Source organism: Pelobates fuscus, chromosome 5, assembly GCF_036172605.1.
Source record: "Pelobates fuscus isolate aPelFus1 chromosome 5, aPelFus1.pri, whole genome shotgun sequence".
Lineage (NCBI taxonomy): Eukaryota > Metazoa > Chordata > Amphibia > Anura > Pelobatidae > Pelobates > Pelobates fuscus.
This window is the reverse complement of record NC_086321.1, coordinates 49,879,768-49,900,837: the sequence shown is the minus strand read 5'-3', so window position 1 is coordinate 49,900,837 and position 21,070 is coordinate 49,879,768.

Here is a 21,070-nt window from a genome sequence, read left to right as displayed (position 1 = left end):
AATAATGTTAAAAAGAAGCAAAAACAGTAAAAACATGTATTTAATAAATATGTAATATATAAATATATTGACACACATTGGTTTTTTACTGTTCCTCCTCTTTATACCTTGGTTGGTTACATTTTATCACTTGATCTATGAACCAACTGGCATGAAAAAGCTCATATAATTGTTATTATTTATTATGTTATTATTTATATTGCGCCAACAAATTCCGCAGCGCTTTACAGTGGGTGGACGAACAGACATGTAATTGTAACCAGACAAGTTGGACACACAAAAATAGAGGGGTTGAGGGCCCTGCTCAATAAGCTTACATGCTAGAGGGAGTGGGGTAAAGTGACACAAAAAGGTAAGCATAGTATTAGGCTAATGCCAGTTGCAAGAGCGGAATCAGTCAGGAGCTATTAACAGTTTAATATCAGTGTACTACAAAATATATACATATTATTTATATTTTGCAGTACACTTACTGGCCCATTTCAGCACCTTTTTGATTTGTGTGAAACATTTCACTTAATAATTTTGCATGGCCGATTTTTGGACTGGTCAAACTTGAACATGGTCAACTTTCAGACTACCTAAACAATTTTTTTTTTTTGTCCAACTAAGTGATTTGGATGAATCATTTATTTCCACTGCACAAGTCTGCATTCTAATTCATTGTTTGTCGAGCATTTAGTATATCTGATCATTGCAACTGAAGCATGGGTAACTGAGCATTATACATGAGTAAGGAATGAGTGAGTTAAGGAAGCTTATTATTATTTTATAAGTGTTATAAGAATGGCTTTCAGCATTATAGAAATAAAACATACAATCTTAAACACGGTATAACTGTATAACTTTGCTCTGTTTTGACTGTAAACTTAAGTGGAATTGTTACTATTAAGAAATAAAATATGAATGCAAATATTTACTGCATACTTTACCTCGATGAGAGTATAATCTATAAAGTTCTGAGTATCACCAGTCAACATATATACATAAAAAATACATACACTGCACAGCTACTTAATTCCTTGCACAATAAAACAATAACGTGTGCTAGAATCCTGGTAATGATAGCTCATTATTGTATACATGCATTCACTATATAACTACTTCACTTAAAGAACTGCTATAGTGCCAGGAAAACAAACTTGTTTTCCTGGCATTATAGGGTCTTTGGGTTCCCCTCACCCTCAGGGTTCCACTCCCGCTGGGCTCAAGGGGGCTGAAGGGGTTAAACACTTACCTTTCTCTCGTTGGGCTCGCTCAGCGCTGGGGAACTCTCCTCCTCCTCCCGACGTCTAATTTTTACATTAAAAAAATAACAGATCCCAGGAAAAATCCCAGTTGACAGGACCAGTACCAATAACATACCTTTAGTTGCTTTTAATCAGCAGTATAGAGGTATTAGAAACATAGAAAACTAGACTGTGACAGCAGAAAATAACCATTCGGCCCATCTAGTCTGCCCAATTTTCTAAATACTTTCATTAGTCCCTGGCCTTATCTTATAGCTAGGATAGCCTTTTGCCTATCCCAAACATGCTTAAACTCCTTCACTGTGTTAACCACTTCAGCTGGAAGGCTAGTCCATGCATTCACTACCCTCTTAGTAAAGTAATACTTCCTGATATAATTTTAAACCCTTGCCCTTCTAATTTAAGACTATGACTTCTTGTTGTGGTAGTTTTTCTTCTTTTAAATATAGTCTCCTCCTTTACTGTGTTGATTCCCTTTCTGTATTTAAATGTTTCTATCACATCCCCCCTGTCTTGTCTTTCCTCCAAGCTAAACATGTTAAGATCCTTTAACCTTTGCATGTAAGTTTTTTTTTGGGGGGGGGTTTAAATTTTTTATTGTTGTAAATGCATATTACAGAAATATATAATAGATATACAAGGGAATTACATGCTGGATAAGTGAAACAGGAAGGAATTACATGAATTAGGCATAAGTCCACACTGTGGAGCCATAGGTGGATGGATGAAGTGGCTATATGGAAGGGGGGTGGGGGGGTAGGCCCACATTTATGAGTCTTGTCATATTTTGTGCATCTATCACTTTTCAGAGTGCATTTCCAGTTGTCACAAAGGCGGAGGTAGACCTCCAGATATGTTGGAGTGATATAATGTATCTTGGTGTATCCTATAACTTTTTTAAGCCCAGCTAGATGTGGGGGTGTATATGGATTAATATATGTGGGCCTGTCGGTGGACCATTTGTTCTTACTGCTTTAAATGACTTAAATTACTTAGGAGCCTGTGGGTCAGTTATCATCTGGAGTTCGATCTCAGGCTGTGTCATTTGTCCTTTTCCAGAGTGCGTGTGATGTGGGTGTCTCCCTTTGTGGGGCTTGAGTCTGGCCTGAATACTGTGTCTCTAATGAGGGTTAATATCGGCTATTTGTGGTGAAGGGTATCTCCCACCCAGGCCGAGAGATTACGGTATATTGTGAGGTGTGCCTATTTGGCTCGTGGTTGAGGTGTTGTATATTTTTGCCTCCAATGGTTGTCGGTGTGTTCGGTGAATTTCTGGGTCGGGCATGGGCATGGTCACCAGTTAGATGAACTTGTTGTGTATGGGCAGCGGGGCGACCCTATATGTTTTCGGCATGGGTTATGATACATTTAAGTGTGAGCTGGTGGTCTGTTTGGTCTGTAGGCATGCATCTCATGAGTATCTCATCCTAGTATGTTCGTCCAATGTGGATGATGCCCGGGGTGTGAGATGAGAAGATAGGAGGTGATCATAACTTGAGGGGGGGGGGGTCACGGGTAGACCGGTGCTGAATCTAGAAATTGCCTGTGTACTCTAGGTGATTGATAGTTATGGGTGTGTCGTTAAGGGTGAGTCGTGGGGTCCGATTTGGTCAAGATATTGTGGGGACTCCACACCTCACGAAAGAGGGGGTACGTGTGTGTTATGGAAGCGTGGATTTCTTCCTTGTCTTTAATCCCATCTACCATTGTGATCCATTCTCTGATTGTGGGGACCTCAGGGTTTTTCCATTTTGCGGGGATGAGGGCGTTGGCTGTTATAAGCAGTTGCACTACTAGCTTCTGTATTGGCTTTCCTTGTAAGTTTTATCCTGTAATCCATGAACCAGTTTAGTAGCCCTTCTCTGAACTCTCTCTAAAGTATCAATATTCTTGGTCTCCAGTACTGCATACAATACTCCAAGTGAGGTCTCGCCAGTGTTCTGTAATGGCATGAGCACTTCCCTCTTTCTACTGCTAATACCTCTCCCTATACAATCAAGCATTCTGCTAGCATTTTCTGCTGCTCTATTATATTGTCTGCCTACCTTTAAATCATCTGAAATAATTAACCCTAAATCCCTTTCCTCAGATGTTGAGATTAGGACTCTAGCACTAACTCTAGTATTATCAGCAAAAAGACATACCTTACCATCAAGACCTTCTGCAATATCACTAATGAAAATATTAAGATAATTGATCCAAGTACAGTTTCCTGAAGTATCCCACTGGTGACAATACCAGGCTTCGAATACACTCCAAACACATACCATATACTACAACACTCAGCCACTGCCTTACCCATTCAACAATATTGTAATCCAAACTTAAGGATTGCAGTTTATTGATAAGCCTTGTATGTGCAACAGTGTCAAAATAAACCAAGGAGAGAGAGTAAGCGCTAAGTAACAAAAAGGCAGCAACCTAATAAGGGAATCCCTCAAATACCCTTAAAAGATGAGACAAAAGAAAAAACAAAAAAGGCTGCGCCAGGGGAAGTCAATATATAAACGACAATTAGTCCAAGTAAAAAGAGAAAGTCTTATCTAGAGTATGCTCCTGTGGGGAATGGAGGGTCTGTAGATCCACGGTCAGGGGAAAGTTCCTTGTTGGTCTCCTTCTTAGGAATTCACTCGTATGTGGGAAAAAACAGATACAAAACAGGATAGTGCAATACGTCTGATAATGAGGTAGATAGGAAATTAAAAGCTGGTATAAAACTCACATTTATAAGAGCTATAACTCGCTCTAGTGTTGAAGGCGTACAGCGGTACAATCCCCGCTTATGGGATATAGGGAAAATTTCCTCCGTCAGTGATATGTTCCACGCTCAAAGATAAAAGAGAAACAACCAATAGTGCTCACTGGGTAAAATAGTGATAAAAAATATTTTTGTATAAAATGGTACTCACAAGGGAGGAGCAGACCGACTGCTCCTTGAAGATAGCGCTGGTGGTATGATCCCCACCTCGGATTACTTGGAGTCCAGGGAAATAAAAATAAAAATAAAAATAAAAATGCCAGATAACAAATTAATATACAGTGTAAAAAAGATAAATGGCACTAAATAAAAAGTGTCCAAAAAATCTTATATATATTAAAATACACAGTAAAATTCCATAAACGCGTTTCGCCAATGTGGCTTTATCAATATGGATTAAGAACCTGATACCTGGCAGAAAAAGGTTTAAATAACACATAAAAACTTAAAATTGGCGCCAAAATAGGGGACAGCCAATCAGAATACAAGTTATGAACAGACAAAAGTATGCTTTTAAAATTAGAATAGTAATAATAAATACACAATTGGGTTCACTTATTATGGCTCTTTACACTGAAAAGAATTTAAAACGAGGTGTGTTTGGTGTAAACTTTACAATAATGATGCGGTCACGTGACCGGCAGTCTAACCGCATGGGATCCTGGGATGTGTAGTTAGACGTCGGCGCGCACTGCGCAGCCGCCGACGTCTAAGGGAAGGGGGACGTCGGCTCGCATATGATTGCGGCCGACGAGGATATAGGAGGGGCGGAGTAAACCATGACGACGGCTCGCGCAAGAGCCGCGGTCGTCGTCATGGAAACCAGCTATACACAGAAACGACGGCCAGCACAAGGCTGCGGCCGTCGTCAGGGTAACGGAAGTAAACGTCGGAGCACACACTCAGTGTGACCGACGGAGGGATGCAATCTGACTATGCCAGATACACTGAAAAGTGTCATCAGGCATAGTCAGAAGCACATAAAAAAAAACAAATAAAATGAATCCCCAGAATGAGAACAGGGGGATGGATATGTAAAAATACATAGGGAGGGTACATATTAATACAGATAAATACTGAATAAAACAAAGTAAAATATACAGTACATAAGAACACAGTGGGTAAAAACATGTGAGGAATACATATTTATAGAAAGTTAAACAAATCAAAGTCAACATCAAGACCATAGGGAGTGAGGGTTTGGAGTTTGTAAACCCATTCCATTTCCATTTTCCCTAAAATGGTTTTAATGTTACCGCCCCTCCATGGAATCGTACATTTTTTTATTCCAATACATTTCAACAATCTAGGATCTTTATTATGTTTAATAAAATGTTTGGATACTGAGTGATTTAAGTACCCATTTTTTATATTTCTGCAATGTTCGCTTAATCGTGTTTTTAAGCACCTAGTGGTCATTCCAACATATTGGAAGCCACAAGGGCATTCAAGCAGATAAATAACATTTTTAGTTGAACAGTTAATGAAATCAGTGATTTTGTAGACCTGATTTGTCACTTTAGAAGTGAATTGGGTGACTTTATGAGGAACAGTAAGATCAGTACTTCTACAAACAATGCACATCTTACATTTGCAAAAACCTTTGATTTGTGGGAAAAAGGATAGCGGGGCTGCATTGGTTGTTTCTTTAGTAAAATTTTTAGTTAATATTGATTTAAAATTGGGTGCTCCCCTGAAGACTATGTTGGGACGTTCTGGTATGATTTTATTGAGAATTTCGTCTTGCTTTAAAATATGCCAGTGTTTTTTTATAACTTTCTTTACGTTGTTACTTTTATTATTATAGTTAAAAATGATAGGCAAAGGCATAGGATTATCAGTATTTTTCGGCTTGTATTCTAAAAGTTAATTTCTATCTTTTATTTGGGTATTTTCAATAGTGTCTCTAAGTGCTGTTTCGGAATAATTTTTCTCAATAAATTTGTTTTTTTAAAAATTGGCTTGTTGGTTAAAATCACTTATTTCGGAACAGTTTCGCCGAAGTCTTAACATTTGGCTTTTTGGAGCGCTATCGAGCCAGGGCTGATAATGGCAGCTAGTTTTGTCTATGGCAGTGTTCACGCAAACTTTTTTAAAAAACGTCTTAGTATGTATTTTCCCATTTTTTATAAAAATATTAAGATCTAAAAAGTTAATTTGTTCCCTGCTATATTCGTAAGTTAAAAATATACCTCTATTGTTTATATTAAGATTATTCATAAAATAAATAAGTTCATTTTCAGTGCCCTCCCAGATAAAAAAAAGGTCATCAATATATCTAAAAAATGAGACTAGGTTCGCTCTCCACTGGTGGTCGTTAAAAATAGCTTTGGATTCCCAATCCGCCATAAATAAGTTGGCGTAGCTGGGAGCGAACCTAGTCCCCATCGAAGTGCCTCTTTTCTGCAAATAAAAAGAGTTTAAAAACCAAAAATAGTTATTTTTTAAAATAATATTGATGCCTTCCAGTATAAAATCAATTTGTATATCAGCAATTTTTCCCTCCTTTGTTAGAATGTCTCTAAGGGCTTGACAGCCTATCTCATGTGGGATAATTGTGTAGAGTGACTGGACATCACATGTAACTAATAAAAAACTTGGCTTCCATATAAAATTGTTTAAAAACTTTAAAAGGGCCATAGAGTCTTGCAGGTAAGATCTCATGAGTTTGACTGAAGGTTGTAAAAGAGTGTCTATGTACTGTGAGAGGTTACATAAAAGGGAGCCTATGCCAGACACAATAGGTCTCCCAGGTGGTGAGGTTTCATTTTTATGAATTTTGGGGAGGAAGTATATGACCGGTATTATAGGAAATTTTTTGTTTAGAAAATTAAATTCATGTTTGTTTAAAATCCCCGAACTTAGGCCTTTGTTTAAAAATTGGGTTAAAACAACTTGAATTTTTGCGGTTGGATCTGATGTAAGTCTTTCATACACATTAATATCATTTAATTGTCTATGTGCCTCTTCTATATACATCTGGCTGGATAGTATAACTATCCCACCTCCTTTGTCGGCGGGCTTAATTACGATATTTTTATCTTCCTGAAGTTCTTTTATTGCCAATTTTTCCATATGTGTTAGATTCTGAGGGTCGTATTTTCTATTCTTAATTTTTTCTAAATCTTTTACTACTAGTTTTTCGAACATAGTGATTGGAGCGGATTTGAAATGGGCAGGATAGAAGGAAGACTTTTCCCTTAAATGTGTATTGATGATAGAGTGGTTTTCAGGAGATTTGTGGGGTGGTGGATTGGGATTTAAAATGAGATTATCTTCGCTTTTGTCTATAAAGAATCTTTTAAGAGTGGCTTTCCGCACAAATTTATTGACATCGAGGAAAGCTTCAAACGGTTTAAAAGAATTAGTTGGGGCAAATTTAAGACCTTTTGTTAAAACTGATATTTGTGCACTAGTTAAAATTTTTTGTGAGAGGTTAAAAATGCCATTATTCGTATTTGCTTGGGGTACTGTTATCTTTCTAATCTTTCTTTTTTGTTCGCGCCTGCCACTTCTTCTTCCTCTAAATTTAAAATCCTTTTTTGTGATCGTGAGGGGTATGGTGTTTGGGCTAGTGTAGTGGGGTGGGTTCTGATCTCTAAAAAATGATCCTCATTTTCAAATTCTGAATCTAAGGATAACAGCTGATATCTGTTTTGGTGATTAGGGATCGTGGGTGATTTGAAATAGTCAGGGGTCCTGACGTATTACGATATATTGGTGATGTTGGAATTTTGTGGTAACAGTGTCAAAAGCCTTATTGAATTTTAGGTGCAATATCTACTGCACCACCCTGATCTATTATTTTAGTTAACCAATCAAAAAAAGCCAATAAGATTAGTTTGGCTGATCTCCCTGTACTAAACCCATGTTGTCTCTAATCTTGAAATCCATGTGATTTTAGATGTTCAACAATCCTTTCCTTCAACATGGTTTTCATTACTTTCCCCACTACTGAAGTAAGGATTATTGGCCTATAATTGCCCATTATTGGCCTATAATTGCCTAACTCCTCCCTACTACCTTTCTTGTTGATGGGCACAACATTCGCTAACTTCCAACCTTCTTGGACTACGCCTGTTATCAATGATTGGTTAAATAAATCCATTAATGGTTTTGCTAGTACACCACTAAGCTCTTTTAATAACTTTGGGTGTATTCCATCAGGCCCCATTGACTTATTTGTCTTTACTTTTGACAGTTGAAATAGAACCTCTTCCTCTGCAAACTCACATGTATCAAATTACTAATTTGTCCTCTTTCCTAACTGAGGTCCCTTTCCTTCATTTTCATCTGTAAATACTAAACAAAAATATTAATTAGTCAGCTAAACTTGTATCCTCTTCTACATACCTTCCTTCTTTTGTATTTAATCACAACCTTTGCATGCAAGTGGCAAAGGAGATAAATTGCTTCCCTTGAACTTTATGTAAGGTAAAGCTCTTGCATAAAACTCCAAAAGCTTCATTCTTGCAATAGTCCCAGATCCCACGCCATTACCTCAGTTTACAACTTTGACATTATGGTTGGAAGTTACTTGATTAGTAGCGATTAAATAGAAAGTGCTATTAACCAGCTTAATGGTAATCATTAGACATGTAGATTAGTTTTGGTCTGCACTGTAGTTTGTCCAAAACCATCATAATTTGAGTCAATTGGGTGACTGGTTCCAAAATTATGACATGAAATGTAACAAACCAACATAGCTGCTCAAAGGATGAACATGTTCATTTTGATTCGTGATTCAAAGTTCCATCTATGGTACCAATAAAAGAGTTGATTGATGGGAAAATAAGATTACAAGATTATTGATGGCTAGAGGAAATTCACTAAATGTTGATTTTATTCACATATAAAATGAAAAGTGAGTAAGTAAGGGAAAAAAGGGAGCAGCAGTCAAAGCTAAATCTATATTTATATATTTATATAAGTAAGTAAGTATATAATTTATGATTATAGATTATTTTTTCTCACTTGATTTGTGAACCAAATGGAAGGCAAATACTGCCGTCAGAGTACTGCCAATGTATATACATAATAATACATTATGTATATTTTTTTCAGTACACTGACTGGTCCATTTTCGTGCCTTTTTGATATGTCTGATTCATTTTTTCTACCAAAATTCTTCCAGATGAAATTCAGGTGCCTCAGGAAAATGTTCTATGGTTAGGAAATAGGGATAGCTGAACCCAGTGGTGGAACTAATGTAGAGAGAGCACTGATGCAAGAAAATATTTTGGGTCCCCCTAAAGCACAAGAGTGGCAAAAATATAGATCCCCATCTGTTGTATGACTTCCAAAGTCCTATACCATTTAGGGATCTACCATTTGCCCATCCTTGCAGGATTGCATTTGTGCGCAGTGTATGTGCATTTGAATGTAAGAATGTTTTTGTATAGAATAGGTGTGTGCAGGGGCGTGGCTAGGACACAGAAGGGAGCAGACGCATGGCGGCTGAGCTCCGGCTGATAATCGCACTTATATACACACCACGGTGACCAGACACTCAATCGCGGCAGACACAGAGCCCAAAGAACCCCTCATGAAATGGGGAAAAAGATTAAATGGCTCAAAGCCATGACCAGGGATGAATCCTGCAACATTAGCGAACTCCTGCAACCGCGGCCTAAACTTAAAATGGTGGTGCCACCCGATTCTCCTTCTTCCTCCTCCGAAGATGAAGTCCTGGATGCCCCTGATGAAATCCCTTGCACAAAAGGTACCATAGCCACACCATCAGCAGAAGATCTATCATGAATAATATTAGGGCCTTCTTTAATGCTGACCTCGATATTATCAGGGAAAACGTCACAGGGATCACAGCCCGTGTGAGGGCAATGGAGGAATATGTCTCTACTATAGCCCACCAACAAGATAGCACCAAAGAGCAGCTACAACAATTACAGTTGGCCACCAGAGCAGTTCATACCAGGCTGGAAACCCTAGAAGACGCGAGAAGGCGCAATAACATACAAATAAGGGGTATCGCCGAATCGGTAAATGACCTAGAACTGACGCACTTCTTACGCCACCTCCTGGCTTCACTGCTACCACAACGCTTACCTAAAAGCATACAAATTAATGACTACTTACAACTGCAGAAATTTGGCTGAAGCCACTCGGGACATGCTTGTGTGCTTTTTACTGAACCGGGACAGGACGGCGGTTCAGGAGGCGGTGAAAAATAAAACACCTTACCGCTTTGAACAGATGCACCTACTCTTCCTACAGATCCACATTGGCCTGGAGAAAGTCCCTTCAGAGAGTCACCCTAACTCTACGTTCAGCAGGAGTCAAATGCAAGGTTCCTCACGTACCTTACAAGCCACCAAAGACGGCCTCACTTACCAACTCACCTCCTGTGGATGCTAGAAGTGAGCCGAGTTGCTCATGGGACATTGCCAAAGTAATACCATTCATCCCAAGAGCCGCTGCTGATACCGGGTAAGGCCAGACGGGCCACTCAGTAATGTACGCTACATGGGTCCGAGACCAACTGACCTATTTCATTTGAGTTATAATTTCAGTTGATGTTTTAAGTTTAGAGAAGTTCTTAGGTTGGTTTGACCTCATGATGGTCTAGTAAAAGTGAAGCTTACCTTACCTAGACAGCGAAGGTAAACTAATGGCCCACCCCACCCCAGCGCTCAGTGGTTAATGAGCGGTATTTCCCCTTAGTACGTCAATATTGCAATCCACTACATTTATTACTTCACTAGCCACATTCCAGTTTAGGTGCTGACCTGTCAGCTGATCCTGACCACATGGTGGCCTAACCTAGTTGCCTACCTGCAGTGGCTCTTCAGTGCAACTCCCCCTGAGTCATGTACACCTAACATGTTGTTGTTACTTGATTTATTTTTTAAAAAGTGCAGTTTTAACATGTGAAATTTTATGCTGCAACCATATTGATCCATAATGTTTGTACCCTCAATACGATGTGTATGTAATTTTGAATGTCTTTTTATGCACAGAAGAATAAAGAATTAAAAAAAATAGGTGTGTGCAAGTAGGGTTGTATTTGTACCTACTGTTGTCATTGCAATGCAGTGGTGTGGGGTTTTCTTTTGGAATGCAGGGGTGTGTTTATAAGTAATATTGGCTTTTTAATTGAGGTGTGCTTTTATGTGTAGAGTTGGTGTTTGTATATAACTTTTAGCATTTTAATACAAGGAGTGTGTTTGTATGTAATGCTTGCATTTGCATGCAGGTGTGTGTTTGGATGTAGTATTGTCTTTTAAATGCAACTGTACATTTTGTGTAGTATCAGGGTTTGAGTGAAAGGTGTGTTTGGATATCCTTTTGGAGTTTGAATTTAGTTGTGTGTTTGTATGAAATATTGGTGTTTGCAGAAGTGTGTTTGCATTTTGTGTTGGTGTTTGATTGCTGGGTTATATGCACATACATACATACTTACACAGATATCCATACACATTAAAACACAGATACACACATATAGCACACTAACACATAAACACATTCATATATACACTGACATACACAAAGATACACACAAATATACACACTGATACATGCACACACTTTGACACACAGCTATACACACTGACATATATTCACACTGACATATACACACACTTGTACACACACACACACAGATACACACACTGATATATACACACACATTGTAATTTGTATATTTACAGCCATCCCTCTGTTGTCTGCAGGATGTGATTTGCTTGGTATGCTGTTGACTGAGGCTGATGTGTGGAGAGACTGCAGCAGCGCACTGCCCGCTGCTGTTTGTGCCTCATTCCCTCCCTGGGAGGAACGGATCGGTTGTCACGTCATCCCAGCTGGCTGATATTACAGGGGCCTGGTCATGCTCTTAAATGGCTTCAGTACCTGACTGACTCCTGCTTAGTAGCACCCATAGGGGGGCCTATGTACATGTGCCTCCTGATAGCCCCCCTCTCCCCACTCCCCCACCCACAGCATGCAGGTCACGGTGCAGCTTCACTGACTGCACTGGAGGTAGTTCCGCCACTGACTGAACCATAGTTCCCCACCATCAGCAAGCAAGAATTGATCCTGCTTCTTGTAGGAACTTTGCATTCATGTGCAGAGTGTTAGATAAGAATACATGATGAAAAATATGTTAAAAGCTTGCAGTCAAGCAAGCTAATCTAACATTAGATATACATTTCTGAGGATCTGAAAAAAATTCTCTTGAAATGTTAATGTATTGTATATTTTACTATGAAATTTCATCTGTTAAACCCCTTTCATTAGATCTGAACTATGTGCAGTAGAACATTTGCTGAGTGTGACCTTTCTAAAATCATCGGCAATTCTTTCTCTTTGTCACACAGGATAATAGAATGTATCAGATACTTCCTGAAGACATTATAATAGAGTTCAACTGTCAAAGAAATACACTAATGAAAAATGTAAAATCCATCCTTTTTTAACAGTTCTCACTAAAACACCTATCTGTCTGACAGTAGCTTTGGTATGCCATCCAAATCACTGTGATATGTTTGCCCTTTAACAGGAAAGGCATAGGGACATACAAGATCATACAAAAAAACAAAACATCAATAGAAGGCAAACCTGTGGCATATTTTACATTTCATATAAGGCTTGTTTTTTTCTAGCAAACCTATGCTAGTTATTATAGAAAAGAAAGATATGTTATTATATTTGCAAAAATACTTTCCCCCTTATTGTAGACTCCTTTCCATAGGCTTCTTAGATGATCACACTGATCGCTTTTTACTGCATTGCCCATAATGCTTTTAGTATGTGTTCCGGTCGACGGTCACATGCTGTTTTCTTATGGAAAAATTTGTATGCTATAGTGTGGATCTATAACATCTGTACCTTGTGGATTGTGCAATTCCATATTGTTTAATACAATTTGTAAGTAGAATTCTTATTTTATTTTTGCTTTCACTATTGCAGTCTATACTGTGTTCTTTGTTTTTTGTGTTCTATGTTGTTGTGTTCTTCTTTTACATATGTGATTACATCCTGATTATATCCAATGTGGCAAGGCTCCCAGATTGTGGATTATACCACTCCACACCATTACAAGAGAACCAATTTGGGTTCACTAATTTCTAAGTGTATATACTTAACTATATATCACTATATTCGTTTGAGACCTTACTTCACCATAGAGCATCTATTGTTGTTTTACATATCTCATACACCCATACCATTATAAATCTATCTCCATCATCCATAAATGGCCACTCATTTCTATTGAGTAGAGCTGATTGTAAACTCCAACTATTGCAAGTCCATCTATTTACCTTTTTAGTGCTCCCACTTAAAGGAGCACTAAAGTGTCAGGAAAACAAACTCGTTAGGTTATTATTAGGTTCCCCTCTCCCTCGGGCCCCCCCCCCCACCGCTGGGCTGAAGGGGTTAAAACCCCTTCAGCCACTTACCTTAATCCAGCATCGGGCTCCCTTGTTGCTGGTGACCTCTCCTCCCCCTGCCGACGTCAGCTCGGAATGTGCACGCATGTCCAGAGCCACGCGCACATTCAAACCGCCCATAGGAAAGCATTACTCAGTGCTTTCCTATGGATATCAAGCATCAATAGCAGAAGCACCTCTTGTGGCTGTCAGGGAGACAGCAACTAGTGACTGGATTAACCCTCAATGTCCAAAAAGGTTACTAAAGCAAAAAAGTCACAATGGATGCTAACATATAAAGGAATGAAAAGATATACAATGGATGGTGGTATATATAAGAAAATGTGGGTACATAAGACATATATACCTATACATACAAACACATGGGTATAAAATAATATGTATAGATAAATAGGCATATATATTTGCACCTATCTAGTCCAAATGAATTCTCACCAGTAAAAACATAATTAATCTATGACCTTATATCTAGTGACACCCTAGAGATATATATTTTTTTAAGTACAGGAATTTTTAAAAAGCAAAACATGTAAATGTAGGTACACTAAAACAGGGATGTGTGTGTATAGTTAATGAATAACTATATAGTGGAAAATGTATTCATACTTTCATCCCAGAAACAGAATCATATTGCTTTCCTAGCTGCTATAGATAAAGCTATTTGTTCGAGAGAATATCCTAGTTACATCTAGGGAAGCTTCTGTGAACAAGTCAGTTGTAACCTGAAGATTCCAGACTGAATCTTCAGTCTTGGCTCTTAATATTTCTCTCCACAGTAGCATTTAGATCTTTAATCACAGTTTTAATGGCTCTAGAAACAGCAGGGAAAGCAACAACTGGATGACATCCTGCATCCACTTTTGATCCATAAGCTTGCTTAAAAAAGCCTAGTTGTCAAGCGGTAGCATTGTCCCATAGGCTACTCTGGAAATAGGGTTCATCCCCCTTAGCTGGTGCAGTCCAGGGGATGGAAGTATCTTCCTCAAAAGGGTAAAGTTTGGCCTCTTTTTCTTACCTCTAAGGCCTCTAAAATACCTTGGAACTTCCTTTGTAAGTCATGCCAGCATGTCATGTGTCCTGCCAGGCATGGGTGATGCTGAAGCAGCTACCTTCTGGAGACAGTCAGTTCCTAACTGTTTTCCTTCCACTGCATTCCCATCACAATCAGAACATGGTATAGAGTCAAACATCAAACAAACAATAAAATAAATAAAAAAATAAATAGTACATGTGACAAAGTACTAAAGTACAAAAGAGCACTGTCAAATTCTATTACTAAGAAAACAGTCAAACAGATTTAAAACTGGCTGAAAACAGCACTTACCCTTGTCTGGAGAACCTGCAAATACTTTCCAAATAAGTTTGGGATGTTTACTGTTATTTTCCTTCCATTTTAGGTACTTTCTGGCAATTGCCCTTATCCAAGATGGCTACCGCAACTTGTATTCACATAATGCAAGTCATGGGTATTGGGTCCTTTAAGGCACAAACTGCATATGTACGGGCGTCTTCCGTGTGCATTTGCCGTTAAGAGACTGGGGAGAGAGCTAGGTCTGCTGCATACATGGCCCCTGAACACCCAGGGGAAGCATAAGAAATAAAGTAAAAGTGCCAGCAAGGTGATAGGCAACAAGGTGCAAAAGTCACCAAAGTTTAAAGGCACCACAATATAAGGCACGACTGATAAAGATACCACTGCATAAAAGACACCACAGTATAAAAGGCATCATAGTATAAAAGACATCAGAGTATAAGGCACAGCTGCATAATTCACCACAGTTTAAAGACATCACAATTTAAATGGATCACAGTTTAAAGGCATCACAGTTTAAAGGCACAGCTGCAAAATGCACCACAGTATAAAATAATTACAACATAAGGCACAGCTGCATAATGCACCACATTAAAAATAATTACAGCATAAGGCACAGGTGCATTATGCACCACAGTTTAAAGACATCACAGTTAAAGCAATCATACTGTAAAAGTACCATAGTATAAAAACACCAAGGCATAAAGGCACCCTAAAATAGCACAAACAAATAAAGTAATGAAGAGAAAAAAAAAACATACATGTCCATAAGTAAATGGAGCAAAAGGCTCACATTCTAAGGGCTGTAGGACAGGAACAAGACTGAGGACCTTAGGAATGGAGCCTCCTTTTAAAGCCTTTGGTGTTTACCTGTCCTATCGGCAGTAAGGGGCAGAGCTAAACCATTTGTATATGCTGCCATGATTAGCCAGGGATTTTTTTTGTCTTCAGTACATATTAAATAGGAAACTATGGCAAGTGAGATATATATATATATACACAAATGATTGCTGCAAAAAAACTTGCAGAAAAATGGTGACTGGATGACTCACGACAAGGTGCTAGAGCAACTAAAAAAACAAATCTCTAGGGCCTGATAGTATTCACCAACAAGTAGGTAAGAATCTAAGTGTGGAATAAGTGAACCTCTGTTTTTAATTGTTCAACATTATTTTCAGTATTGCAGTGAATATGATCTACTTGGATTTTGTCAAGGCATTCAATATGCTACCACACAATAGGTTGTTGTTCAAGTTTAAACAAATTGGTCTAGGTGAAAATTCTTGTTCTTGGGTTGAACATTGACTAAAAGTAAAGGGAGTTGTCATTACTGCATACTCCAAAATCTAACAAATTGTCTAACTAGTGTTTCCCAGCCAACAAGAGTTTTCTGTGGAGCCGGGAATATCATAGAGTGCACTCTAGGGGTTATGGTGCTTGGCGTCTTTCTTTGTCATCATCCCCAAAAAATAAAAGGAGATTTTAAGATGTTTTTAGATTTTCTTATTATGGATTTCCACGCTAGATGCTAAATGCTACCAGCATCACTCCCAAATTAAATTGTTTACCTATTGTTTTTACATTTTCTTATTTATACTTTGTTTACATGCACATTACATATTTTCTCTGTGTTTCATGGCACTGATGTTTGCTACTTTAATTTAAAAAAAAACCACAGACTTATGTATACAATACACTTACTTATATATTGTGCGCAATTTAAAAATCAGTGAGAGCCTTATAAATATTTCAAGAAAAGTTGTATAAAATCCAGGTTGTAACTTCTACTTTGAACGTATGTCACTTCATCAGAATTGCATTGCATTTTTTTATGATATTAAATTATTTTAAAAGTTATCCAGAAGTATTAAATCATTTGGAAAGCCTATACAACAATATTAAATTGAGACCTAAATTAGAAGAAAAATACAAAATAACAATATACCGAATGACTGAATGGCTCACTGACCAAATACTATTCAGGAGTCACACATACTGCATTACTGTAGCCAATGACAGTGCAGCAACTATGTTTTGTGAGCGTTTCTGACCAATCCTGTGACCACAGTCATAGAGAAATCATTGTGCGGCGCTATTTCAAATGTTTTGTTTTACCAGCCAATGAATTTCAAGTTCCTGCAAAATTAGATCAATCTTGAACTTTGAAAGGATGGCTTTGGAAATTGGTCAATACCTTTATGTTTTTATTTATTTGTATATTTATTTTATTCATTTTTCTTGCTTTCAGTTTACATTAGAGATCAATGGTCGATCCATATCTGATAAATAAAAATTTTGCAGACATTTTTTCAATAGATATATCTGACTGAATTTTGGGAGAACCGAAAAGAAGCAAGTTCTCCGACTGAATGATCAAACAGAACCAAAAACTATTTTAGTTCACATCTCTACTAGACAAGGGGTCCATTCACACATCTTAAATCATTTCATTTATCCTAGTCTCCAATACTTAGAACTATTTAAGGTTTAGTACAGATGTTATCCCATCTGATCTGTAACTTCTGTGACATTTATCATTGTACTGGTGAAATCACACCAACATATATGAAGGACTTTTCTGGATACGACACCTGTATTTATTTTCCTTCAACTTGTCTTATTATCTAAATGAAAATGTCTCAACATTCATTACGGCATACATTTGACACAGGAGCGTAATGTTTATACCGGCCTGCAAGTTCAGGACTAAAATGTTAACTAATATGAGTTTTCAAATGAATCTTGACTCTTTAAAAACAATAGGGGGCATAGTAGAAAACAGCATTTACATAAACATTTTACATAATGGGAATGCACTGAATGACCTCCTTGGGGTAAAAAAAATGCAAATATATGATGTGAATGAAAATTCACACAGGGTGACTACATTTGCATTTTTTCATTCCACTGTGTGTGACTAATGTATTAATAATACATTCCCCCAATGCACAGTGATACTATGCAACAATATACAGTTCTCTATATTTATTCACTGGAAAGAGTAACATAGTTCCTTTACCATTTCATTCATTGCAATTCTTTTTTTCATTAAATTATCACGTTCATAATAAAGTTCTGCTATGTCACCATGACAACTTCACTAATTTGCAACTTGAGATATATACAAATATAGTTTCTACAGAGTAGATTTCAGCTCCCATCAGGAATCCACATATACTGCTTACGACTTTATAGTAGTCCATATGTCGTACTAATATATTCAAGATACACGACGATGAGCCCACTGATGCAATCCATATCTTAACATACAGACATTTTACGGTTTATCTCATAAAGAACAGCTTTGGATTTTGGTTAAGGGGAAAGCATTGTGCAACCTGACAACAAAATGTTTGATTGGAGAGATTATTAAGTAAAGGGATTAGTAACAGGATGCATTAAAATAGAAAAATTAAAATGAATTCACTGGTGTCTGATCAGTAATTTAGTAAAGTTCAAATGGTAAAACTATCTGGGCGGAAAATATGGGCATTGTTCATGCAATTCAACAATGTATGGATTTTGGAATTAAGACTCAGAACAGAACCTGAAGTTTGTCTAGATTTTTGCTGGACCAAATGCAGGCTATTTCAGATGCTGTCCATTCCCTGTACGCCTTGTTTTTTGTTCTCGATAAGTTTAAACGGTAATCCAGACGTGGACCCCTTGCTCACGATGCTTAGAGAGATATCAGCTATGCCTCACTGATGATGCCTAACAAGGTTGAAAGTATCATCTGGGGTTGTTGTGTCTCTCGTGCAGAGGGAACTTGCTGGCATTTCGGATCTGGACTGCCTGTATGGGTGGGACAAGTCTGATATGCTTCAAATATATTCTCTCTGTAATGGCACAATATGAGCTAAAACCAACTTGAAATTTGAGTGGGGACCCACCGAAGGGCAGGTTATTTCAGCTGCTGTCCGTTCTCAGCACACTCTTGCACCTTGTTTTTTGCTCATGTAGACAAAGTTATATGTGAAGACATACAATTTTAATCTACATATGACTAGATTTGGTAGAAATATTTGGTTCAATTGAATAATTTCGTCTGAGGAAAAAAAATGTTTTTATTTGTTCAACACAATATCGGCAAAGTTTCGATTTGGTTTGGACTGATTATCATTCATGCACACCATTCAGAAAAATTATTCGGACCAACTGGAAGCCTCCTGGGTTCTATATTTGCCTCATTCCTGAGTTCTACATCAAAGGATTGGAGTCTGAGGGTTCTGCCCAGTATTTTAGCTATTCCTAGAACTGAATTCTTCTGGGCAGTGATCTCAAATGTCCCACCTGGAATTTGTTGAAGCCACTCCCCCAACTTGGGTGCTACAGTCCCAAGTGCTCCTATGACAACTACTGGAACTACTATTGCCTTCACTGGTCTGCCTGGTCTTAGAACCTTGTGTGACTGATTGGTCTACCAGTTGTATGTATATTTAGCATCTGTATTGTTTCCAATCCTCTTTTAAGCATTATTCATGTACTGATACATATGCTCATCGATCTTGGAGCTTTGATGCCTGACATGTCCTCCATGTTGTAGAGAGGCAAGTGATTGGTCGGTAATTAGATGATGTTGTGATGGTGCTCCCTTGTGATGGTCTTTCATGACCAGTATTGTTCTGCCTTGTGCTAGACAGTTTTATATATATATATAGCCGAAATTAGCTTCAGTTAAAATAGGCTCATTTTATATATGAAGCTAATTCCAGCTGAAATTTTAATGTTTACATTTGGTTTACATTTTAGAACACTATGTATTTCAGCTATATGTTAAATATCTTTATAAAATATAACATTATACTATTACCTTCTTAACCCCTTAAGGACTGGACTTAGATGTTGTACATTTGCGACCAGGCATCTTTTTACACTTTTGTGGTGTTTGTGTTGAGCTGTAATTTTCCGCTCTCTCATTTACTGTTCCTATACAAATTATATATTGTTTTTTTCAGGACAAAAGGGGCTTTCTTTACATACCATTATTTATATAATCTCATGTAATTTAATTTTTAAAAAATGAAAAAATATGATGAAAAATTGAAAAAAATACATGTTTTTTGACTTTTATGTGAAAAATCTTTTATTCGTCTACAAAAGCGAATGAAAAAAACTGCTAAATAGATTCAACATTTTGTCCTGAGTTTAAAAATACCCAGTGTTTACATGCTTTTTGCTATTTTTTTGCATGTTATAGGGCTATAAGTACAAGTAGGATATTGCGGTTTCAAAACATATATTTTTAAAATGTATCAATAGTGACATTGTAACACTATTATCTGTCATAAATCGCTGAATAACACCCCACATGTACATATTTTTTTTAAAGTAGACAACCCAGGGTATTCAATATGGGGTATGTCCAGACTTTTTTAGTAGCCACTTAGTCGCAAACACTGGCCAAAGTTAGCGTTCATATTTGTTTGTGTGTGAAAACAGTAAAAAACTAAATTGAACGCTAATTTTGGCCAGTGTTTGTGACCAAGTGGTTACTAAAAAAGACTGGACATACCCCATTTGCAATACCTTGGGTTGTCTTCTTTCGCAAATGGTATGCCATCATGGGGGTAATTCTCATTCCTGGGCTACCATACGCTCTCAAAGGCAACGTAACCAACCTGGCCATTTTCAATGTAAAAATATTTGACCCATATATTTGACCCTGTAACTTTCAAAAACGCTATAAAACCTGTACATGGGGGGTACTGTTATACTCGGGAGACTTTGCTGAACACAAATATTAGTGATTCAAAACAGTAAAACATATCACAGCGATGATATTGTCAGTGAAAGTGACTTTTTTTGCATTTTTCACACAGGAGACTTTGCTGAACACAAATATTAGTGTTTCAAAACTGGAAAATGTATCACAACAATTATATCATCAGTAAACGTGCTGTTTATGTGTGAAAAATGCAAAAAAAGTCACTTTCACTGACAATATCATCGCTGTGATATGTTTTACTGTTTTGAATCACTAATATTTGTGTTCAGCAAAGTCTCCCGAGTAAAACAGTACCCCCCATGTACAGGTTTTAGGGTGTCGTAGAACGTTACAGGGTAAAATACAGTGCTAGCAAATTAAATTCTCTGGACTTTCGGCCTGGGTTGGCAGGCAGGTCCCTTAAATTGCAATCAATAAAATAACTTAATTATGTAAAAATATTACATAATATTACATAAATACGCACGTAGAATTTAAATATATGTGCATATTTATATATTTGAAGTCTACGTGTATATTTATATAATTATTTATGTAATTTTGTATATGGACATATGAATAGTTCGTATTCTTTTTATTTATTTATATATACATAGATATATATACAATTTCATT